We start from the raw sequence: 25,865 nt of genomic DNA, 5'->3' as shown, positions 1-25,865 counted from the left end.
ATAACATTATTAAGTACTTATAACTCCATATTGTGCAATTGTTTAATCCCCTTTTAAGGATCAATAAATAGTTATAAAAATTTGTATATATTTTCTTTGACTAGTCATTTTATGCATGAAATATTAGAAACGTTTTAAAAAATAAAATTGTGATTAATGTTACATAGCAGTGTCACACATTTTTTAATAAGTAAATATATATAAATATATGCATTTGTATACATTTGTGCAAATAAAATTTTGAAGTTTTCTTGGAAAACCTGGTCCTCAAAATTAGCCTTTCCTTATTTTAAAAGAATAGCTTAGGGTGTAGATAACATAAATGAAATATGAAAGTACACTTGCTCAAAAATGGACTTAAATTTAGTAATGATGCACTAGAGTAAATATTGTAATATGAAGAGAACTATTATAATAATTTCCTTCTTGCTCAATAGCAAACTTTAAATTTTTTTTTTTTTTAGAATTAAAGTCAAGATTGCCTCTGAATGCTCTATGGAGAAATACTGTTAAATAAACCACAAAAATACTGCTTCTAAAAAAAAAAGAAGCTAGGTCATTAAAGTAAAGCATCGTTATTAGAAGTGATTTGATGAGAAGGGGTGGATTTTGGACAGCGTTTGCTTCTTGCTAGGTTTGTGACTCTGGGAAATGTGTTTCACCTCTCTGGGCTTTAGATGCCTTATTTTGAGATTTAGGCTCTCAAGTCATGTCCAGATAAAACTGTAGCAGGTACTTTCAGTGCTCTGCCCACATTCCCTGAGTTTCCTATACTGTTGTGTGTGTATGTGTGTGTTTGTGTGCGCGTGCGCACACACAGTCACACATGCGCACAAGAGCTCCAGGTAAATGTTTGCTCTCAGTGGCCACAACTGACAGTCTTTGTCAGTAAGCTGTTCTTAGCTTTGGGAACCTAATGTCTGTTTTGCTTGCAGAACAAACCTCCCTTAACCAATGACTGATGTGTGTGGAGGGGTCCATACCCCAGTTCCATCCAACTAACTTCTTTGCCTTTGGATATAGACAGTTTTGAGATGAGACTTCCTCTTTTTCTGCCTCTTTTTTGTGAAAGTGAATTGAAAGCCCTCAGTCATGTCCCACTGTTTGCGACCCCATGGTCCTATACAGTCCACGGAATTCTCCAGGCCAAAATACTTGGGAATTCCAGTATTTACATATACTTATATGTATTTATATATACTGGGGAATTCCAGTATAAAACTTTTTCTGTGAGATGAAGCCAAAGTCACCCTACCCTCTGAGACCTTAAAGCTGTCCTTTTGAATGTACTTCTTCTCTTTGATTCTTTCTCACCTGATTACTATTTTTCCTGGGATCATTTCCTAGTAAATGGATTTCAGAGTAATTGTTGAGAGTTTATTTCTGGCTATCCAGAGCAATAATAATATTTTTAAAAATTAAGATCTTATTGATACGTAGATTCACAAACTATAATGTTGTGATTCATTTTGTTTTGGTTTGACTTAGGCTTATGTGAACTCTTAATGCCTAGCGTTACATATGTGCATCATCTCAGAAAAACATTGCAAGAATTAGTGTAGTACAATCTGTGCCTGAAACAACTTAATAAAAATATTATTACAAACACACATATAATAAGACAATATAGTTTCTTTAAATAATAAGCTAATATACATGCTTTTTATATTATCAATCATTATTTGGAAATTTGGGGGTGTTCTTGGCATCTTTGAATCTTCATCAATTACTTGGAACTCTTCTGTACAAGGGATTTCTCTCTTCTACCAGGCTCAGATGGTAAATAATCTGCCTGCAATGCAAGAGACCCAGGTTCGATCCCTGGGTCAGGAAGATCCCCTGGAGAAGGGATAGGCTACCCACTCCAGTCTTCTTGCCTGGAGAAATCCATGGACAGAGGCCTGGTGGCCTACAGTCCATGGGATCACAAGAAGTTGGACATGACTGAGCGACTAACACACATGTATTGGCATCTGTGAACCACTAACATTATTCATATAAATCAGATATTTCCTAGTAAATTTTAAAACTTAGCAAAAAATGTAATTTATCTTGAGAGTAAAATGAAAAAAGTGAAAATGCAAATGAAGAATCAAACTAAAATAGGTAAAAACAAGTGAATTGGGCAATCTTACACAGGCAATTAAAAATACAAAATTAACATAGTATCCTAACATTTAGGCTTATTTTATATATAAAATATATTAAATGACTAATCAAACATATGTCTAATTCCAATAGCAAGTAAACTCAAAGACTGACCCTATTTCATTTTGCATTTACTCTTGCCTGGAAAATTTCATGGACAGAGGAGCCTGGTGGGATACAGTCCATGGGGTCCCAAAGAATTATCATGACTGACCATGCACACACACACGTTTATTTTTAAATCAAATTAATACTTAAAATTAATATTTTAAAATACTACTTATATAGTATTAGTAATACATATACATGTATAATTTTTCAAAATTATTTACAAAGCTTTAAAAATACTGGTCTGAAAGTAAATGTTATTTAATGACAGAATAAATTGCTTTTGATAAAGATTGTGGTTTTAATCAGATTAAACATATTTCTGAGGAAAGAGGCTACTTTGATATGTGCTATATATCAAAATACTATTTTTCTCCCAGCTGGCAAATAAAGTTTAATTTAAACAGCACATTCACTCTTATTTTGCCTATCAATAGTTTCAAATACTGCTCTAAAGTCTCACAGTTCAGCATGTATCATTTTGACAGATCCTTGAAGTACTTAAATGCCATCTAGAGATTTAGTGTCACCAAAATCTGTACCACACTGCTCCCAAATGGCATTCTTTTAACTGCAAACTATCTTCTTTATCTTCTTTGTTTCCAGTAACCTCCTTTGTGAATGTGTATCACTTAGGAAACAAATGAAAAATCACTTGTTTATCCTATCAAATGAACTATCTTAAAGTTTAAATAAAACCATCTAAAAAGATATTTCATTATTGTCTTCATGGAATATGAGGTAAGAACTGATACACAGAGAAGTTTCCATTGTAATTAGGTTAAGTGAGTGTGATTATACCCTTAGATTTTTAGTGGAAACAAAATTTTAATTATACATTTCTCATCTTGCTTGACTTACTAGCCACCTCCTCTTTTATTATTTCTTTTATTTTTATTTTTCTTTATTTTTTAACTTTGATAGAATCAGGACTATATGTACAAAGAACCTGTAAGTCACATAAAGCTGCAAACCACTCAAAAAAGACTTTAATTGCTCCTCAAAAATTAAAATTGTTACTTCAACTTTCCCATTTATCAGCTCTACGTTTGTTATATGTTTGTAATCCTTTTATTTTAATCTGTCTCTTTTGCTTTTGCGTACAACATATTGTCGAGTCTTGCTTTCATTCAGTTTTATTTGATTAATTCAATATACCTTCATTTGTTTTAAATTATAACTAGGATTTAATTCTTCCATCTTGTTTCATATTTTTCATTTCCTCTATTTTATGTACTCTTCAAGTGAAATTCCATAAAATTCTTTTTGTGGGATTTAAAGTTATATAAAATTACATATAGGCTAATTTTATTTTTCTTAAACATTTATGGAGTAACTTCTATTTCTTAAATGTTTCAATGACTATATTTTCCATCTTAAAAAAGATACATATTAATGCACTCAATGTGTGTTCTTTACAGTTACTACTGAATTATTAATGCCTGGAATATTACTTTTGGTAAAATACAGGAGCTTTGTGTTCTATCCTTCTTCCCTCCTTCCATATATTTTAGTATATTTATTTAAAATTATTCAGTTTTCTGTATTAATACTATACTTCTAAAAGCATTTATTTGATATACTTCACTATTTATCCTTGAGGTATGGGTAACCTCAGGAGTCTAGTTTATTTGGCCTGGGAGCTTATATTACCTATGGAATATTGACTCTTTGATCTTGGAGAAAGACCATAGGCCAGGCCTTAGTCTAAGCTAGTTCAAGATATGTAGATGTGTGGAATGGAGTATGGGCATTCAGGTACCACTAACCAAAGTTAACACTTTATTTTGCAACAACCCAGCAAGAAACAACTCTGTCAGGATTTCACCCCCATTCCTTAAGGAGTGTAATAGAGAGAAAAGGCAATTTTACAAGACCCTACTCCGCAGACCCTGGGGGTTGAATTGGGAGAGGTAAAGGACTTAATACCCACTTAATTTCACCTCATCCAGTGAGATTCTTGCCCACATAGGTACCCACAGCAGTATTTTGAGAAATGAGGATAGGCAATGATTATACAGAGGTAAAGAAGGGGGGGAAAGTGAAGTGAAGAAAAATAAACAGAATTTTAAACTTTTCTTCCGTTGTTACTTCTATTGTTTTGTTTTGTTTTTTTCTGTCCTAAGCTGCGACCACCCACTTCTTACACAGAGCAGCAGAAAATGCTGTTTCTGCTGCTGCTGCTGTTATAGATACTGGAATGTATTTTTCCCTACTGTGTTCTTAGCATCAGTTTTAAAAGTAGTAAGTAGCAACTCATGCAAGTTGGACATCTTGCTGAACACATTATTTTTTTTTGTGGGAAGTGCGGTGAACTTGTGTCTATATTCAATATGTGTTGTTTATGTGAAGTCTTTCTATTCAGGGTTTATGTTTCCTCTTTTAAATTCACATTTCTTTTTCATTTTGTTATTATAATTTTACATGTGTAGACTTCATAGCTAGACAGTACTGTAGAGTTGAAAATCTGTTTAACAGTGAAAATAAAATCTCCATTTAAAATTAAAATATTCTGAAATCTGACCTTATAAATATTCCTTGGAAAAGACACTTAAATGAAGTGTGAAAATGTCAACAATTAGCTAATAAATCTTTGTGAAATTCTCTTTATATGCAATTTTTAAATCCATTAGTAACTAACAGATATAAAGCTTAGAATAAATAACATGGTGAGACTTACGAAATCTCATCCGAAACTTTATTCTTTTGCAAATACAATTGAATGCTATTAAATATTACCCTTTTTATAACTTAAATAATCCTCACACATTATTTTAGCGAATTAAGCCACCTTTTTATCTTTTTCAAACTAAAGCAATATACCAGACAAAGGAAAATGGATATGTTTGTTTCTGTGCACGTTATTGTTTATATGGAAATATCAGTACAATTGCATGGGCCTTACATTAGAAGTGACAAGACAGCAAATTCTGTAAGATAACTAATACTTTTTAAATTCCAGTTAATTTTATTGATTCCCCAAACCCTCCTCCTCCCCACCACCACTAAGAAAGCGACTTGCTTTGTCCTAAGAAACCCTGGCTACAAAGTCCATTGGCTCCATTTCTCTCTGCGTCCCCTTTGCACCCCACCTCTCCTTTTTTTTTTTTTTTCTCAACCTGCTTTTCCTTTTTGTTTTTGCCACTTCCTCCATCTGCTTCCTTCTTGTTTTCTTGTACTTTTGCATCTTTCTTTGTCTTTTGTTATTAAGTAGTAGCAGTACCATTTCGCAAACAAGTACCAATGGTAGTTGTATCCAGTATTCATTTATTAAATACATTCAATGTGTTGGACACTTCGGGTTCCACTATGGTCTGAATGTTTGTTTCCTCCCCAAATTTGCGTTGTTAAATTCTAACCCTCCTGATATTAGTATTAGGAGGTGGGCCCTTTGGGAAGTGATAAGGTCATGAAGACAGAACTGTCATAAATAGAATTAGTGCCTTTATATAAGAGACACCAGACAGATCTCTTGTTACTTCCATTATATGAGGATATAGGGAGGAAGTGCCATCTGTGAGTTAGCAGGGCCTCATCAGACACTATGTCTGCTGGTACCTTGATGTTAGACTTCCCCACCTCTGGAACTGTGAGAAATATTACTAAGTTGCTTTTTTTATAAGCCCCCCAGTCTATGATATTTGTTGTTGCAGCCCCAACAAACAGAAGGATTTGGCAGAAATTGGCTTTTCTGTTAAAATTATGCTGAAAACTTTGAAATTAGGTTAAAATTAATAGTTTAAGGAATTTAGATTAATAAAAGTAGATTTAAAAACTCTAGAGTTGTGCATATTTACTTGGAAAAAGTATATAATCTGCATATACTTTGTTCCTATGTTGATTTAGTTGTTCCCTGGGGACTCAACATGGTAAAGAATCTGCCTGCAGTGCAGGAGACCTAAGTTTGGTCCCTGGATCAAGAAGATGCCCTTAAGAAGGGCACGGCAACCCACACCAGAGAGAGGAGCCATGTGAGCTACACTCCATGGGGTCGCAAAGAATCGGACAGGAGTGAGCAACTAACAATTTCACTAAAAATGGAGCAAGTATACAATAGTGCAGTTTTAAGTATTTAAAAGAGAGCTGAAAATGAAGTAATGCTAAAATTAAAATGTCTATAAATTTCTTTAATGAATTGTTACTCTCTTTAAATATTCTGGCTATATTCTTTCCTGTGCATTAGAACACAAACCAAAAAGTGCATGGTACTTCATAATAAACTCAGTGGATAGTGAATAGTGAAGTCGCTCAGTCATGTCCGACCCCATGGACTGTAGCCTCCCAGGCTCCTCTGTCCATGGGATTTTCCAGGCAATAGTCCCTAAGTGGATTGCCATTTCCTTCTCCAGGGGATCTTCCCAACCCAGGGATCGAGCCCGGGTTGCCCACAATGTAGACAGAAGCTTTACTGATCTTGTCATATACAACAGTGACATTTACAAGTGCCTGAAAATTGTCATTTTCGCTTATGACATTCTGTATTAAATTGTTTTACAAGAGATTGGTAACATGCAACTGACCTAAACTAAATCCCTTTAAGAATAAATGGCAGCTGCAAGGTTTGCTTTGCTCAGCATTCTCAAGGAGATTAAAATATTAAAAAATTTTGACCTGTAATTTCAGGAATCAAATTGGAAATACAGTAAGTTTTACTTTATAGATACAAAAAGAAGTAAAATGCATAAAATCATTTACATTTTAAATTAAAAAAACCCTGGGCCAAGTGAAGAAAAAGATCAAGTTAACATATTTAGTGAACTTACCAGATTTCTTGAACAGAAAGTAATTTTTTTTTTTTCTGGAGTTTATATTATCCTGGAAAGGGGTACACCAGACAAAATCCAGAGGTCAGATTATGAAGAACCAAATGAATAATGCTAAGAAAAGTTTTAAACTTATCCTAATGTGCGATGTGCAAGAACCAGTGAAGCAAAACTGATTTTATTTTAGAAAGATTAGTTTGGCTGCAGTAGGGAACTGGAAGAGAGTGTAGTATTAAATGGTTATTGTAAAATTTTGGAGGGAAAAGTCATGAGGGCCTGGAGTAAATGCTGGCAGTTACAATGGAGAAGAACAGACACATTTGAAGGTTATTTAGGAAGATAATTTCTTGGACTTTTGATGGATGAACTTGGAAATCTAAGCATCCAGGATGACTCCTAGGGGATTTATTGGGAGACTCTTTGGTAACACTACCTCCTTCTGAAATCCAAAGAGAAAAATTTTAAAAGATGAGAAGTCTTATTTAGAATACGGTGAGATTATGATGCACGTGAGCTATTTAAGTAGACATACCTAGTAGGTAATTTGATGGGATAGGCATTGTTCAAAGAAGTTGCATATATGTATATATATATACACACACACACATACATACAAACATACATATATATGTGTGTGTGTGTGTGTGTGTGTGTATTCACTGTAGAAAGGAAAGAAAGGGTTAGATGTGACATTATCTTTAATAATTTTGATTTATTGTATCATTGTCATTGTTGTTTAGTCACACAGTCTTCTTGTCTGACTCTTTTGTGACCCCAAGGACTATAGTCTGATAGGCTCCTCTGTCTATGGAATTTCCCAGGCATGAATACTGGAGCAGTTGCCATTTTCTTCTCCAGGAGATCTCCCTGACCCAGGGATTGAACCCACATCTCCTGCTTGGCAGGCAGATTCTTTGCCACCGCCATTTGAAAATGGAATCAGTCAGTTCAGTTCAGCTCAGTTCAGTTCAGCTCAGTTGTGTCAGACTCTTTGTGACCCCATGAATCGCAGCATGTCAGGCTTCCCTGTCCATCACCATCTCCCGGAGTTCACTCAGATTCACGTCCATCGAGGCCGTGATGCCATCCAGTCATCTCATCCTCGGTTGTCCCCTTCTCCTCCTGCCCCTAGTCCCTCCCAGCATCAGAGTCTTTTCCAATGAGTCAACTCTTCGCATGAGGTGGCCAGAGTACTGGAGTTTCAGATTTAGCATCATTCCTTCCAAAGAAATCCCAGGGCTGATCTCCTTCAGAATGGACTGGTTGGATCTCCTTGCAGTCCAAAGGACTCTCAAGAGTCTTCAACACCACAGTTCAAACGCATCAGTTCTTCAGCGCTCAGCCTTCTTCACAGTCCAACTCTCACATCCATACATGACCACAGGAAAAACCATAACCTTGACTAGACGGATCTTAGTCGGCGAAGTAATGTCTCTGCTTTTGAATATACTGTCTAGGTTGGTCATAACTTTTCTTCCAAGGAGTAAGCGTCTTTTAATTTCATGGCTGCAGTCACCATCTGCAGTGATTTTGGAGCCCTTCAAAATAAAGTCAGCCACTGTTTCCCCATCTATTTCCCATAAAGTGATGGTACCAGATGCCATGATCTTCATTTTCTGAATGTTGAGCTTTAAGCCAACTTTTTTGCTCTCCTCTTTCACTTTCATCAAGATGCTTTTTAGTTCCTCTCCACTTTCTGCCATAAGGGTGGTGTCATCTGCATATCTGAGGTTATTGATATTTCTCCCGGCAGTCTTGATTCCAGCTTGTGTTTCTTCCAGTCCAGCGTTTCTCATGATGTCTTCTGCATATAAGGTAAATAAGCAGGGTGACAATATATAGCCTTGACGTACTCCTTTTCCTATTTGGAACCAGTCTGCTGTTCCATGTCCAGTTCTAACTGTTGCTTCTTGACCTGCATACAGATTTCTCAAGAGGCAGGTCAGGTGGTCTGGTATTCCCATCTCCTTCAGAATTTTCCACAGTTTATTGTGATCCACACAGTCAAAGGCTTTGGCATAGTCAATAAAGCAGAAATAGATGTTTTTCTGGAACTCTCTTGCTTTTTCCATGATCCAGCGGATGTTGGCAATTTGATCTCTGGTTCCTCTGCCTTTTCTAAAACCAGCTTGAACATCAGGGAGTTCACGGTTCACGTATTATCGAAGCCTGGCTTGGAGACTTTTGAGCATTACTTTACTAGCATGTGAGATGAGTGCAATTGTGCGGTAGTTTGAGCATTCTTTGGCATTGCCTGTCTTTGGAATTGGAATGAAAACTGACCTTTTCCATTCCTGTGGCCACTGCTGAGTTTTCCAAATGTGCTGGCACATTGAGTGCAGCACTTTCACAGCATCATCTTTCAGGATTTGAAACAGCGCAACTGGAATTCCATCATCTCCTCTAGCTTTGTTCGTAGTGATGCTTTCTAAGGCCTACTTGACTTCACATTCCAGGATGCCTGGCTCTAGATTAGTGATCACATCATCATGATTATCTGGGTCGTGAAGATCTTTTTTGTACAGTTCTTCTGTGTATTCTTACCACCTCTTCTTAATATCTTCTGCTTCTGTTAGGTCCAGACCATTTCTGTCCTTTATCGAGCCCATCTTTGCATGAAATGTTCCCTTGGTATCTCTAATTTTCTTGAAGAGATCTCTAGTCTTTCCCATTCTGTTCTTTTCCTCTATTTCTTTGCATTGATCCCTGAAGAAGGCTTTCTTATCTCTTCTTGCTATTTGGAACTCTGCATTCAGATGCTTATATCTGCCTTTTCTCCTTTGCTTTTTGCCTCTCTCTTTTCACAGCTATTTGTAAGGCCTCCCCAGATGGCCATTTTGCTTTTTTGCATTTCTTTTCCATGGGGATGGTCTTGATCCCTGTCTCCTGTACAATGTCACAAACCTCATTCCATAGTTCATCAGGCACTCTATCAGATCTAGGCCCTTAAATCTATTTCTCACTTTCATTGTATAATCATAAGGGATTTGATTTAGGTCATAACTGAATGGTCTAGCGGTTTTTCCTACTTTCTTCAATTTAAGTCTGAATTTGGTAATAAGGAGTTCATGATCTGAGCCACAGTCAGCTCTTGGTTTTGTTTTTGTTGACTGTAGAGAGCTTCTCCATCTTTGGCTGAAAAGAATATAATCAATCTGATTTCTGTGTTGACCATCTGGTGATGTCCATGTGTAGAGTCTTCTCCTGTGTTGTTGGAAGAGGGTGTTTGCTATGACCAGTGCATTTTCTTGAAAATGGAATAAGGAGAGGCAAAGGAACAGTAAGCATACTAATGCTTTCCTGATACCTTTCATGGGATAGAACTGCTTACTATCTAAATTTGACATGTCAACAGATAGAGACCTACTTGTTTTTGTTGTTGTTTAGTCACTAAATCAGGTCTGACTCTTTTGCAACCCCATGAACTGTAGTCTGACAGGCTCCGCTGTCCTTGGAATTCTCCAGGCAAGAATACTGGAATGAGTTCTCACTTCCCTCTCCAGGGGATCTTTCCAACCTAGAGATTGAGCCTGTGTCTCCTGCATTGGCAGGAAGATTCTTCACCACTGAGTTACCAGGAAAGCCCATAGAGATTTAGACATACACTTAAAATACTAGTGATTTTTAGAAGAATAAATTTAAAGCAATATTAATTGATAGACAATGAAAATTGAAAGGTTAAAGAGAAAATATAAGATAAGGAAACTGTTCATTTCTCATAAATTTTAGTGAGGGGTCAATGGTGTCTAAGTATGTGTCTAAGTATGATGAATCAAGAAATATAGGAAATTGAATTTTAAATTATTGATGAAACCTCAATAAAAAATAAAAAATAAAAAAAACAGTTAAGACTGTTTGTATCTGTCAGTGGGACCAGGATGAGAGGAGAATATTTTCACTTTTAATTTTATACACTATTTTTATGCTTTGAGTGAGACATTTAAAACATTGCATCTATAATTTCTCGTTTTTAAAATATTTGCTATTAACAATATCTGATATTAAATTATTTGTTATATAATGGAATCAGTTCAGTTCAGTCACTCAGTTGTGTCCGACTCTTTGCAACCCCGTGAATCGCAGCACGCCAGACCTCCCTGTCCATCACCAACTCCTGGAGTTCACTCAGACTCACGTCCATCGAGTCAGTGATGCCATCCAGCCATCTCATCCTGTTGTCCCCTTCTCCTCCTGCCCCCAATCCCTCCAGCATCAGTCTTTTCCAGTGAGTCAACTCTTCGTATGAGGTAGCCAAAGTATTGGAGTTTCAACTTTAGCATCATTCCTAAGAAATCCCAGGGCTGATCACCTTCAGAATGGACTGGTTGGATCTCCTTGCAAATCCTGAAAGATGATGCTGTGAAAGTGCTGCACTCAATATGCCAGCACATTTGGAAAACTCAGCAGTGGCCACAGGACTGGAAAAGGTCAGTTTTCATTCCAATCCCAAAGGAAGGCAATGCCAAAGAATGCTCAAACTACCACACAATTGCACTCATCTCACATGCTAGTAAAGTAATGCTCAAAAGTCTCCAAGCCAGGCTTCGATAATACGTGAACCGTGAACTTCTAGATGTTCAAGCTGGTTTTAGAAAAGCAGAGGAACCAGAAATCAAATTTCCAACATCTGCTGGATCATGGAAAAAGCAAGAGAGTTCCAGAAAAACATCTATTTCTGCTTTATTGACTATGCCAAGGCCTTTGACTGTGTGGATCACAATATAATTGAATAGGCAAGTACAAAATAATATGTAGGCACTATGGCTGAAAATAGGTAAAATTAATGTGCATAGTAGCCAAAATGCAAGCAATACATATATGTAGACTATGATTATGGAGAAGGCTATGGCACCCCACTCCAGTGCTCTTGCCTGGAAAATCCCATGGGTGGAGGAGCCTGGTAGGCTGTAGTCCATGGGGTCACACAAAGTCGAACATGACTGAAGTGACTTAGCAGTAGCAGCAGTAGCAGACTGTGATTATATATCATTTATAATTAAAATGTCATTTGATGTTTAATATTAAAATGAAAAGTTTAGTGATACATTTTTAAATCAGTAAACAAAACTGGTCTTGAATACTGCTACTTTTGATCTTAACACTATTTACTGAGTTTTTGGAAATCCTTAATATCTTTGGGATCAGTTTTCTCTTTCTTGACTTTTGGTTTTGACTTTCTCTTTCTCATGTCTCTTCTGATTATACAAGTCAGAAAGACAATTCGTTCTACCTTTAACTAAAATTGGAATTTACTAAAGCACTGCCAGAGTAACTCGGGAAATCAAAGTGGAGAATGAAGCAAGGTCCCAGGAGTAATTGTAATTACATTTCAGATGATAGTAGTTTCCATTCTCTACACTCATATCTGCTGTTTCTGTATTTTCTTGTTTTTTTCTTCTGTCATTTGTTTTTCCAGAGAACAACTTTTGCTATTTCTCCTCTCTGCCCCACTATAAACTTGACTATTGCTAGCTCCTGAACTTTACTACTTTAAATATAAACAACATAGGAAAGAGTAACTCATTTTTCTTATTTCTTGTACCAAAATTGCCAGAAAAACAGCAAATTACCTGTCACATCAGTGAACAATGATGAGATGATCATGCTGTGCTAACTGGTAGCTCTGGCAATATCCTTGTGAGGAGAGCAACAATGAGTGCTGATTAGAAAAGATGAGTGTGTGCTACCATCTGAAAATTGAACGCATTCATGTAAACATTTTTTGTACTCTTAGCCCAGTTCCTAGCATTGTTTATGGATTCAGCAACATGAATCCCTCTCTTACAACTTATATCACCATATATGTGCTTGGATGTCTCAGTTGCCTCACTTTTTACTATGATTCACCCTTCATTCACCCTTCTTGTTGGTCTCCTATTCACTCCTGTTTGCAACTGAACCAACTTCTTCTGCCATGTTCCCCATATCAGAAACGTGACTGCCATCCGGCCTCCCAGTTTGCTCAGAACAGAAACTTGGGTGTCAATCTTGCTTTACTTTTTCCTTAACCTATCTATACAATAAATTGCTAGCTTTCAAATCTATCTCTTCTTTTGAGTCTGGAAAATATATAGAACTCTATTCTTGCCAAAAGCATTTCTTCTAGACTACTGTATTATTAATAACTTCTAGATTCTCTTTTTCTCACATCTTTTCTGCCATTTCCTTTTATTGTCTTCCTATAGCAGCCAGACTAAGGTTGGCTAAAGACAATTGAATCATGCTTAAATTCAGTAGGAAACCACAAAAATGTTTTACCATAAAAGCCAATACTTAGTAGAACCTGCAATCATCTGATGATAATATGTCTTTTGCTCATTGAGTTCTAGGCACATTGAACATTTTTTGTTTCTCAAAAAAGTGCATATACTATTCCATGGAATCAAGATTATTGGGAGAAATATCAGTAACCTCAGATATGCAGATGACACCACCCTTATGGCAGAAAGTGAAGAGGAACTAAAAAGCCTCTTGATGAAGGTGAAAGAGGAGAGTGAAAAAGCTGGCTTAAAACTCAACATTCAAAAAACAAAGATCATGGTATCCATTCTCATCACTTCATGGCAAATAGATGGGGAAACCATGGAAACAGTTTTCTTGGGCTCCAAAATCACTGCAGTCATGAAATTAAAAGATGCTTGCTCCTTGCAAGAAAAGCTATGACAAACGTAGACAGTCTATTAAAAATCAGAGACATCGCTTTGCCAACAAAGGTCTGTATAGTCAAAGCTTTGATTTTCCCAGTAGTCATGTATGGATGTGAGAATTGTACCATAAAAAAGGCTGAGCACCAAAGAATTGATGCTTTTGAACTGTAGTGTTGAAGAAGTCCCTTGGATTGCAAGAAGATCAAACGAGTCAATCTGAAAGGAAATCAATCCTGAATATTCATTGGAAGGACTGATGCTGAAGCTCCAATACTTTGGCTGCCTGATTAGAGCTGACTCATTAGAGAAGACCCTGATGCTGGGAAAGATTAAAGGCAGAAGGAGAAGGGGACAACAGAGGACAAGATGGTTTTATGGCATCACCAACTCAGTGGACATGAGTTTGAGCAAGCTCCGGGAGTTGGTGATGGACAAGGAAGCCTGATGTGCTGCAGTCCAAGGGGGTCACAAAGAGTCAGACACAACTGAGCCACTGAACTGAACTAACCCCATGAAACACACACAAACACATATACTTCTTTCATTATTTTTTCTAATCTCTTTAAAAAACAGTCACCTACTTACAGCCTGGGTGTGTCCTTGTCCTGTAGGTTTAACCGGAAGTATCATTTTCTCAAATAATTTCTCCTGTATCTTTACATGTTAGATAAAGAGCATCTTCGTGTCATTCCCTCTCCTAATAGTTCATTGCTTCCCGTTATATCACTTACCAAAACTTGTAACTTTTTACCTAGCGGTGTGTTTCCTTATTGAAGCCTATGTCCCCTATGAGCTCTAAGCCATGAAAGAGCAAGGATAACAGTGTTGTTTCTTTTTTTTTACCACTCTCTCTGTAACGAGAGCATTGTGTTCAGTGCTCTCTACTTATCACTCTCTCTTTTTAAACTTTCTCCTAATTTTATTTATTAAGGTAGCAGTTTGGACCATTACATAAATTATAAACACTACAAAACGTTTCACATGTTTTGACTTTTGTATACACAACAGCACGCTCAGCACCAAAAGTTTAGTTTTCATCCATCACCGTGCAGACTTACTCACTCTGCCCTCCTCAGCCTTTCCTGCCTGGTAACCGCTATTCTGTTTCCTGTTTGTATGTGTTTGTTTTTCATTGGTTTGGTTGGTTGGTGGATTGACTCTTTTATTGACGTATGTATATGCGTGGGTATAGACACACAGATATAGATAGGTATATGTGTATATATATGTATATTTATTTTTATTATTTTCCATTATAGGTTATTATAAGATATTGAATATAGTTCCTTGTACTGTACCATAGGTCCTTGTCAGTAATGTATATCAGTTAATCCCCAATTTCCAATTTATCCTTCCCCCTACCTTTCCCCTTTGGTAACCCCATTTGTCTTCTATGTCTGTGAGTCTGTTTCTGTTTTGTAAATAAGTTATTTTTCATCTTTTTTAGATTTCATATGTAAGTGATACTTTGATATTTTTCTCTCTCTTTCAGACTTATTTCAGTTAGTATGATAATCTCTAGGTTCATCCATATTACTGCAAATGACTTTTCATTCTTTTTATGGCCTAGTAGTATTCCATTGTATTTATTTTTTATTTTTATTTTTTCCTTTGGATGCCATTTATTTAGGATTTTGTTTCTTTTTTTTTTTTAATTTTAAAATCTTTAATTCTTACATGTATACCACATCTTCATTCATCTGTCAGGACATTTTGGTTGCCTCCATGTCTTGACTACTGTAAATAGAGCTGCAGTGAACATTAGGGTGCATGTATCTTTTCAAATTAGCTTTCTCTGTGTATATGTCTTAAGAATGGGATTGTTGGATCATGTGGTAACTCCATTTTTAGTTTTTAAAGGAATCTCCATATTGTTCTCAATAGTGTTTGTGCCAATTTACATCCTCACCAACAGTGTAGGAAGGTTCCCTTTTCACCACAACCTCCAGCATTTATTATTTATATACTTTTTGATGGTGACCACTCTGACTGATGTGAAGTGGCAGCTGCTTATAGTTTTGATGTGCATTTCTCTAATAATTAATAATGTTGAGCATCTTTTTATGTGCCTATTGGCCAACCTTGTATCTTCTTTGGAGAAGTATCTATTTAGGCCTTCTGCCATTTTTAAAAATTTGGTTGTTTGGTTTTTTGATATGAAGCTATATCAGCTACATATCTATTTTGGAAATTAAGCCTTTACTGTACTAAATCAAACAATACATTAAAAGGATCATACGTCTTAATCAAGGGGAATTTACCCAGGGATGGAAGTATTTTTTTAGTATCCTCGAATCAATTGGTATGATTCACCACATTAATAAACTGAATATTAAAAACTAGGAAAAGCTTTTGATAAAATTCAGTGCCTATTTATGATTAAAAAAAAAAATTATCCAAGTGAGTATAGAGGGAACCTACCTCAGCATAATAAAGGCCTTATATGACAGACCCATAACTTACATCATACTCAATGATGAAAAGCTGAAACATTCCCCCTGAGATCCAGAACAAGACAAGAGTACCCATTCTTGCCACTTTTATTGAACATAATTTTGGAAGCCCTAGCACAGAAATCATAAGGAGAAGAAATAAAAGGAATCCAAATTGGAAAGGAGGAAGTAAAATTGTTACTCTTTGCAGATTATGACATGATACTATTATACATAGAAGATACTATACATACTAGACCTCATTAATGAATTCAGTAAAGTTGCAGGATATAAAATTAATATATAGAAATCTATTGTTTATATACAGTGACAACTATCAGAAAAATTAAGGAAACATTCTCATTTGCCATTGCATTTAAAAATGTACCTAGGAATAAACCTACATAATGCAAAAACCTGTACTCCAAAAACTATAAGACAGAGAAATTGAAGATGACACAAATGAAAAGATACACTCTAATCTTGGAATAGAATAATCAATATTGTTAAAGTGACCATACTTCCCAAGACAATTTGCATATCAAATTACTAGTGGCATTATTCACAAAATTATGGGAAAAAATTGTTTCATTTGTTTGTATGGAAACACAGAAGACTGTGAATATCCAGGAGAATCTTGAGGATGAAGAGTACAGCTGGAAGATAAGGCTCCCTGACTTCAAACCATACAACCAAAGTACAGTAATCAAGAGTATGGCACTGGCACCAAAAAAGACAGAAAGATCAATGAAACAAGATAGAAACCCCAGAAATGAACTCAGACACTTATAGTCAATCTGTGACAAATGAGGCAAGAATATACAGTGGAGAAAAGACAATCTATTCAATAAGTGGTGCTGGGAAAACTGGACCAGCTACATGTAAAAGAATGAAATCAGAATATTCTCTAACACCTAATACCATACACAAAAATCAACTCAAAATAGATTAAAGATCTAAATATAATACTGGATGTGGTAAAACATCTAGAGGAAAACATTCACAGAGCCCTCTTTAACATAAATTGCAAGCGTGTTTTGTGCGTGTGTGTGTGTGTGATTTGTCTCCTAAAGTAATGGAAACATATGTCTTAATAGAACCCTCACCTCTTCCACCAGCTGCACAGCTAGCAAAGTGATGTCTTACTAAGGAGCTGGGCTCTAAAATGCCTCGTAGTGAACATTTAGCCAAAAATCCTGTAGAAATAGTTTTATTTTTAGATATCAGTCAGTTCAGTCGCTCAGTCATGTCTGACTCTTTGCAACCCTATGAATCGCAGCACGCCAGGCCTCCCTGTCCATCACCAACTCCCGGAGTTCACTCAGACTCACGTCCATCAAGTCATTGATGCCATCCAGCCTTCTCATCTTGTTGTCCCCTTCTCCTCCTGCCCCCAATCCCTCCCAGCATCAGAGTCTTTTCCAATGAGTCAACTCTTCGCATGAGGTGGCCAAAGCACTGGAGTTTCAGCCTCAGCATCATTCCTTCCAAAGAAATCCCAGGGCCGATCTCCTTCAGAATGGACTGGTTGGATCTCCTTGCAGTCCAAGGGACTCTCAAGAGTCTTCTCCAACACCACAGTTCAAAAGCATCAATTCTTCGGCGCTCAGCCTTCTTCACAGTCCAACTCTCACATCCATACATAACGACTGGAAAAACCATAGCCTTGACGAGACAGACCTTAGTCAGCAAAGTAATGTCTCTGCTTTTGAATATGCTATCTAGGTTGGTCATAACTTTCCTTCCAAGGAGTAAGCGTCTTTTAACTTCATAGCTGCAGTCACCATCTGCAGTGATTTTGGAGCCCAAAAAACAAAGTCTGACACTGTTTCCACTGTTTCCCCATCTATTTCCCATGAAGTGGTGGGACCAGATGCCATGATCTTCGTTTTCTGAATGTTGAGCTCTAAGCCAACTTTTTCACTCTCCTCTTTCACTTTCATCAAGAGGCTTTTTAGTTCCTCTTCACTTTCTGCCATAAGGGTGGTGTCATCAGCATATCTGAGGTTATTGATATTTCTCCCAGCAATCTTGATTCCAGCTTGTGTTTCTTCCAGCCCAGCGTTTCTCATGATGCACCCTGCATATAAGTTAAATAAGCAGGGTGACATTATACAGCCTTGACATAAAATATACAAAATAATAAATATGAAAATTCTTATATTTCTTGAACTCATAGTTTGCATAAATATGCTGTAATTACTAATGGATGAATTAATAAATTATAGCTATCCATTAAATATTTATTCAAATAATTAAGCCCAGCTTATCATTTCTGCATGCTATTTCTGTTGAAAGATGAATAAACAGATGTCCAAAGCAGCTGCGTAGTTAGTGTAGTCATATACAATCCATTCTTAGCAAACGTGTACTGTTAGATTTGATGTAGATTTTGTCTTAGTAGATTTTGCTGTTCACATATACATTTATGGGATTCTATTTTATTTTTACTTTTGTTTATGAGTATGTTGAAGGAAATTGAAGGATAAGGCATTTTATGGTGTTTGGAATTCCTTGAGTTTGCCAGGAAAGTTTGATCTGTGTGTACAATGCATCTGGTGAAGTGTGATTCATGACATCCATTGTTTTCCAGCTGCTTGTCAACCTGTAATGCTCTGCTGACTGGGCACTTCTTCAGTAATCTTGTCTCCCTTATGCTTATCTTTCTGGAATGCTGTCATCAGCATATTGCTGTTAATGAATGACTGCTTTGAGAAATTTTATGTCACTTCTCAGTTTATTCAAAGAATTTTATCTACAAAAATTAAATCAATATCAACTATAAAGTAAAATGATCACAATTCCCTTTTTTGAAGAAAAGTTTTTCTTTAAAACAGGAATCTAATTTTTAAACCATCGTGATAAAGTCAGCAGGGTATTCTTTTATTCTGACCTTCTAGATAAAAATATCAAGCAAGGAAAGCTAGAAGAATTTTTGTCATGCTTTCAAAGGTGTCAATCTCAATGTACAGGCAGTCACATTTCTGTTTTATTGATATTTTTTAAAATAGGAACAATTTTCAAGGTTGAATTAAGGTTGTATTAGTCAACACTATTAAAAGTCCTAGAACTTCCCAGTAACTATATTCAGATTCCGTTTTTACAAGTTGAATCTGTGTGTATGTGTCCATGTGTGAGAGAGAGCCTTAAAAGTGGCAATAAACAGCATCCTTCTTTGCCTTCCTAAATTCAGAACTCTTTGCAAACTAGAGCATTCAGAGAGATTGAATTAGAATATAATACAATCCAAATCTGGCTTGGAATGCAGCCTTGAAAGCATCCAATGCATTCTTAGGTGAACTGAAGTGCCCCACTGGAGTTGCTGACAAAAGTGCAGACCTCTTTCACAGGGCCAGAGTCTGTAAGCTTATGTCTGGACAAGCTGAGATTTCATCCTGTAGACAGACCACGCCAGTAAGAAGGAGAGCAAGTTTGTTTATCCAAGGTCACCTACCAGTTTATGAATGGAGAGAAGTGAGTGAGAGGTAGGAAAAGAAGCCAGAAGGATGCTTCTAGCAGAAGTCCCCTTGTGCAGATGGATCCTGGGAAATGGGGAGGGTCCCTGGATAATTAAAAAGTGAGTTTTATAGACTGGGTGTGTTAATGAGGGAATGTTTGGACTTGTATCAAAAATACACTGGGCCTAATTTCCTATAGAAGTTTCTTCTACATTGATGTTTTCCCCTTAATCACCATCATTGGAGGAATCACTTTATTAATTTCTTACCCATGATATAAAATTCAAGAAAGAGTAAGGATAGAATATGTAAGGTTTTCTTAGGGAAAAAAAAAATTCTTATCTATTCATGAACATATTTCTTAACCTGTATCAATTCCTCAGACATATTTCATTTGTACCTATTCTTGAATGTCCTCACTTTTATATTTTGCTTCCTGTCCTCTCCCCCTTGATTTTCTCTTAAGAAATCTGTACAGCTTAGAATTACTAGAATAGCTCCTTAGTTCATATATCATTTCCAATATGTCCCTACTTAAATCTATGTACCATACAAATGCCAGAAATTTTACTGGACTTGTCATGTCCCTAATATTAAATTCCCTATAACCAGTGCTTCTGCAGTATGTCAAGCTCACCAGATGGTTTCTGTTGAATCCTCTTAAACCTCATGCCTCATCTCTCATTTGCCTACTTCTTTATTTAAAAAAAAAAATGGATCCAACACCTAGAATGTGCCAAAACTACATTAGACAGTGTGGTGTCAATATGGCTCTAAATAGATAACAATCTTTGCTATAAGGAATTTATATGCTACTTCAGAAGACAGAACAAATACAGGCAAACAGCCAAATATATGGAGTAATTGAAATGAATGACATGTAATTTAAAAAAAGATTAAAAGAGAATCACCTGAATATGGGGATCTAATTTAAAGAAGAAATATCTAAGGCAGCAGAGGCACCTAATATGAAGATCATTTCCAGATGGAGGAAATAGCACTTTAAAAATTTAAGTGTGAAAAAAAATCAAGTGCGAAAAATCTTGGTTCACTTAAGCAACTAAGGAAGATGAGTATGAGTCACTTTTCAAGAAGACTGGTATGAGATGAAGTTAGAATAATAAATAAATGCCAGGAGAGCCAGGGCTATGTTAGTTTACTGACATTTTCTCTGTCCTTATATTTTTGACCCATTTTTGAAATGTTTCAGTATTTAAAAAAACCTTTACTCTTTGCACTTTTCTACAACTTTGTCAAACTTTTCCTGAGGTAGGATAACCAAAAATCAGAAGCACCTAGGAACCAGTCAAATGATGACATTTGTGAGACTCAGGGTAAGAACACAAAAGGGGAACTCACTTTAAAAACTATTCAATAAAATAGTTCTAGCCTTGTAACTTGATAAATATACCTTGCTAATGACAGCTGCTTGCCCTTCTGCTGCTTCCCAATGACTGGCATAAAGACAATGTTGTGCTTCTTGGCCTTGGTCTCGATGAAGTCCTTGAAGTTCATAGGCACAGAGCTAGCAGGCACGCCGATGCCCCCTGGGCCATGTTCATGGCCTCGCGCTGCTCCCGCATGGCCTCATACTGGAAGTCCTTCCTCCGCTCCGTGTGGGTGAGGAAAGATGATGGGTTAGGTCCTTAGTGTTAGACTGGCCATGAGCTCCGGCTGGGCAGACGCACCAAAGAGCCACCAGCACAGTGGTGACGGAGGTGGACCCGGCTTACATGAGCCTCCGTTCAGGGAACAGTGCTCCTCAGCCGCAGAGGACAGGGGAGCAGCTGCTGGCTAAGTAACTATGTGGAGGGGCTGGGAGGAGCCCACCGGTGCCTAAACTGGAACTCAGTGTGGTTCATGTGCTCAGGGCCTCCACCAGGGGCCCCTACTCACCGACACTGGAGGACAGCACCCTACTCATGATGTCAAGAGCCTTGCTGATCTTGTCCTTGACGGATGGGGCACCAGCACTTGGTCCGAGAACACGGACTTCCAGCCCAGGTACCACTTGGTGATCTCCTAACTGGGGCTGTTACTCAGCCAGGAGCATGGCGCTTGTTGAGAGGAGACAAGTGAGAAGCCGGAGTCCACCGTGGCAACAAGTGGGAGCACAGCTTCCACTTGCTTGTTTGGATCCCAGTCCCACAAGCTGGTGACACTTGCAGGGTTTCAGGGACTGAATGGGGTCAGCTCGGCAGTGAAGGGCCCTGCATGTCGACTCTGTGCCTTGGCCTCTCACCGACAGCCCTGGGCCGCTCTGAGGATCAGGGATGGTGCAGGTGGAGTTCTCCAGACGGCATGAGGCAAGTGTTCAATAAAGGGTGCTCACGGTGGTCCTGAGGATTTCCCTGGTGGCTTAGACAGTAAAGTGTCTATCTACAATGTGGGAGACCTGGGTTTGATCCTTGTGTCGGGAAGACCCTCTGGAGAAGGAAATGGCAACCCACTTCCAGGACTCTTGCCTGGAGAATCCCATGGACTGAGGAGAGTGGTAGGCTACAGTCCATGGGATTGCAAAGAGTTGGACATGACCGAGGGGCTTCACTTTCATTTTCTTTCACTTTAATGACTTGTAAAGCTATGATAAAATTACAGGTGTTTTTTTTTTTGGACCCCTTAGCATCTATGAAGGAACTCGGCAATGTGGAAAGAGCAAGTCCTGGCTCCAGACTAACGTGGTCTTTCACTGTCCTAGACTCGGCCCTTCAGAGCCTCATGACCCTCAGGAGGAATGACCTGGGTCATGTCCTAAACAAGGCAGTTAATTCAAAGGTTCTGGAGTATGGTTGAAAGGGAAAACATGGGTTTGATTTTGTACATGGGGAAAGAATCATTTCTCCATGTACAGAAACATGGTGGGTGGATGGCCGGAATGGATTCTCTAATACAAATTTCTCTTATCTAAGTTGAAGGACCATACTGACCAGTGCAGCTTTTAAGTATAGAGCTAATGCTAACCTTTCTTATTTAAATTCCAGTCTCTGTTGTTGAAAATGGGTAATGAGTACGTAGGGATTCCTGATGTTACTTTCCCTACAGTTTCTTAATGTTAGCAATTTTCTGTAACCAAAAAAGTGAGAAAATATTTTCATATCTTCTTGACAGTTCCAGGAAATTTTATGTTCTATGTGAAGAGGTTTAATTTGCTTGGTCACCATTTGTTTATAATCTACTGATGTCTTTAGTAATATAACCTTATTAATGGTGGATAAAAATAATCAATGTGCTCTGTAATAATGCTTTTTCTTTCCTGAGTTTATCCTTGGACTTGGCACCATTAAATTCCAGTAACTTTCCTTGTATGTTTATTCTTTATATTTAAATAATCTTATTGATATTGACGGGCTTCCCAGTTGGTGTAGTGGTAAAGATCTGCCTGCCAGTGCAGGAGATGTGAGAGATGCAGGTTCAATCACCAGGTCAGGAAGATCCTCTGGAGTAGGAAAGGGCATTCCACTCCAGAATTCTTGCCAGGAGAACTGCATGGACAGAGCAGCCTGGCAGGCTACAGTCCTTGGTCTCGCAAAGGGTTGGACACGACTGAGCAACTGAGCATGCATGTCCATTGACATTGAGCACCATCTTATAAAGGGCTCCAAACTCTTTTTCATCCACCCAAATTCTAGTTTAAAATTAACTCAATGTGAATTTTCTTATGTTGAATTACATTGCTTTAAATTTTAAAAGTTAGCTTTTCTCCTCTTATAGAGTGGCAGTCTCAGTCTTTCAATATTGTTTTCTCTTTCCATGAACTTAATCTTTAGATCCATGATTTAGAATCTAAATTTAGGATTATACTGCTTTAAGCAGTCTTTGTGTTCTTTTTATATTTTTAAGATATTCTTTTTCCTAATTCAAACCTATTCTTTGCAAAGCTTTCTTTGCAACCTTTGGATAATAACACAGCCTCAGGTATATGTGGAGAAGGCAATGGCAACCCAGTCCAGTATTCTTGCCTGGAGAATCCCAGGGACAGGGGAGCCTGGTGGGCTGCCGTCTGTGGGGTCGCACAAAGTCGGACACGACTGAAGCGACTTAGCAGCAGCAGCAGGTATGTGTTCATATAGTGGGGCTATAATCAAAACCGTACTCCTCCTTGGGTAGGATTTGAACCCACCTGAACCTCAGATTGAGACTTAAACCCATGATCCTTGAACTAGGAGGGGACTTGAACCTACTGTCTTTTAATTCAAACTACTCACCTGATGTCAGAACTTACGCTCGGGTTCTTTCATTTTGTCACAGAAGAAATTCAGTGTGAGGCAAAGTGATAGGCAAAGAGTGAGTTTATTAGCATAGTATGCTTGTGCAAGATACAAGTGGGCTGGCATGAGAGCACAGCAACCCCAGGAACCAAGGGGGCTACATTTGTATGATCAAAGAAAAAATGGGGAGGGGAGAAGACGGTATTCTTCCTCATTCTTGAGCAGACATCAAGGATTAAATCATTGATTTCTCCTTCAGTCTTATGTGGTGCTTCCCAGGTAGCTGAGTGGTAAAACAACCTGCCTGCCAATGCAGTAGACACAGACGATGCGATCTCAGTTTCTGGGCTGAGAAGATCCCCTGCTGTAGGAAATGGCAACCCAATCCAGTATTCTTGCCTGGAAAATTCTGTGGACATATGAGCCTGGTGGACTACAAATCATGGGGTCTCAAAGACTCTTGACATGACTGAGCACTCCTCCTTTTTTGGTCTCCAAGACGCTTACTCCTTGGAAGAAAAGTTATGACCAACCTAGACAGCATATTCAAAAGCAGGGACATTACTTTGCCAACTAAGGTCCGTCTGGTCAAGGCTATGGTTTTTCCAGTGGTCATGTATGGATGTGAGAGTTGGACTGTGAAGAAGGCTGAGCGCCAAAGAATTGATGCATTTGAACTGTGGTGTTGGAGAAGACTCTTGAGGGTCCCTTGGACTGCAAGGAGTTCCAACCAGTCCATTCTGAAGGAGATCAGCCCTGGGATTTCTCTGGAAGGAATGATGCTAAAGCTGAAACTCCAGTACTTTGGCCACCTCATGCGAAGAGTTGACTCATTGGAAAAGACTCTGATGCTGGGAGGGATTGGGGGCAGTAGGAGAAGGGGACGACAGAGGATGAGATGGCTGGATGGCATCACGGACTCGATGGACATGAGTCTGAGTGAACTCTGGGAGATGGTGATGGACAGGGAGGCCTGGTGTGCTGCGATTCATGGGGTCGCAAAGAGTCAGACACGACTGAGCAACTGAAGTGAGTGAGTGAGTGAGGGTTTAACCAGGACTGTTGTGGCACTATTTAAATCATATGTATATTAGCAAAATGGTGATAAAAATAATTAAATATGGTAATTAATCTCAGGTTTTGATATCATATACCCTTTTACCCAGTTTTAGCTTTCCCCCTTCACCTGTACTTCTGTCTTTTGTTGTTGTTCAGTCAGTCAGTCATGTCTAACTCTTTGTGACCCCATGGACTGCAGCAAACCAGGTTTCCCTGTCCTGCACCATCTCCAGGAGCTTGCTCAAATCCTCATCCACTCAGTCAGTGATGCCATCAAACAATTTCATCCTCTGTTGTCCCCTTCTCCTCCCGCCTTCAGTCTCTCCCAGCATCAGGATTTTTCTAATGAGTTGGCTCTTCACATAAGGTGGCCAAAATATTGGAGCTTCAGCTTCAGCATCAGTCCTTCTAATGAGTATTCAGGGTTTGTTTCCTTTTGGATTGACTGTTTTGATCTTCTTGCAATCCAAGGGACTCTCAAGAGTCTTTCCCAACACCAGAGTTCAAAATTATCAATTCTTCAGCATTCAGCCTTCTTTATAGTCCAACTCTCACATCCATACATGACTACTGGAAGAACCATAGCTTTGACTATATAGACCTTTGTTGACAAAGTGATGTCTCTGCTTTTTAATATGCTGCCTAGGTTTGTCATAGCTTTCCGTCTAAGGAGCAAGCGTCTTTTAATTTCATGGCTGCAGTCACCACCTGCAGTGATTTTGGAGCCCAAGAAAAGAAAGTCTCTCACTGTTCCCACGGTTTCCCCATCTATTTGCCATAAAATGATGGGACTAGATTCCATGATCTTCGTTTTTTGAATGTTGAATTGTAAGCCATCTCTTTCATTCTCCTCTTTCACCTTCATCAAGAGGCTCTTTAGTTCCTCTTTGCTTTCTGCCATAAGGGTGTTGTCATCTGCATATCTGAGGTTGTTCATATTGTTCCTGGCAATCTTGATTCTAGCTTATGCTTCATCCAACCCAAATTCTGCATGATGTACTCTGAATATAAGTTAAATAAGTAGGGTGACAGTATACAGCCT

At 38.0% G+C, this 25,865-nt stretch overlaps 1 protein-coding gene across 1 annotated transcript in view; it reads left to right on the top strand.

The window, feature by feature from the left end:
• CCSER1 (coiled-coil serine rich protein 1) overlaps nt 1-25,865 on the top strand; it is a 1,275,856-nt gene that overhangs the window by 589,542 nt on the left and 660,449 nt on the right. The gene's annotated exons all lie outside the window — the stretch shown is intronic.

Source organism: Budorcas taxicolor, chromosome 6, assembly GCF_023091745.1.
Source record: "Budorcas taxicolor isolate Tak-1 chromosome 6, Takin1.1, whole genome shotgun sequence".
Lineage (NCBI taxonomy): Eukaryota > Metazoa > Chordata > Mammalia > Artiodactyla > Bovidae > Budorcas > Budorcas taxicolor.
Note: the sequence above shows the minus strand (reverse complement) of the source record. Positions and strands in the feature narration are given on the sequence as shown.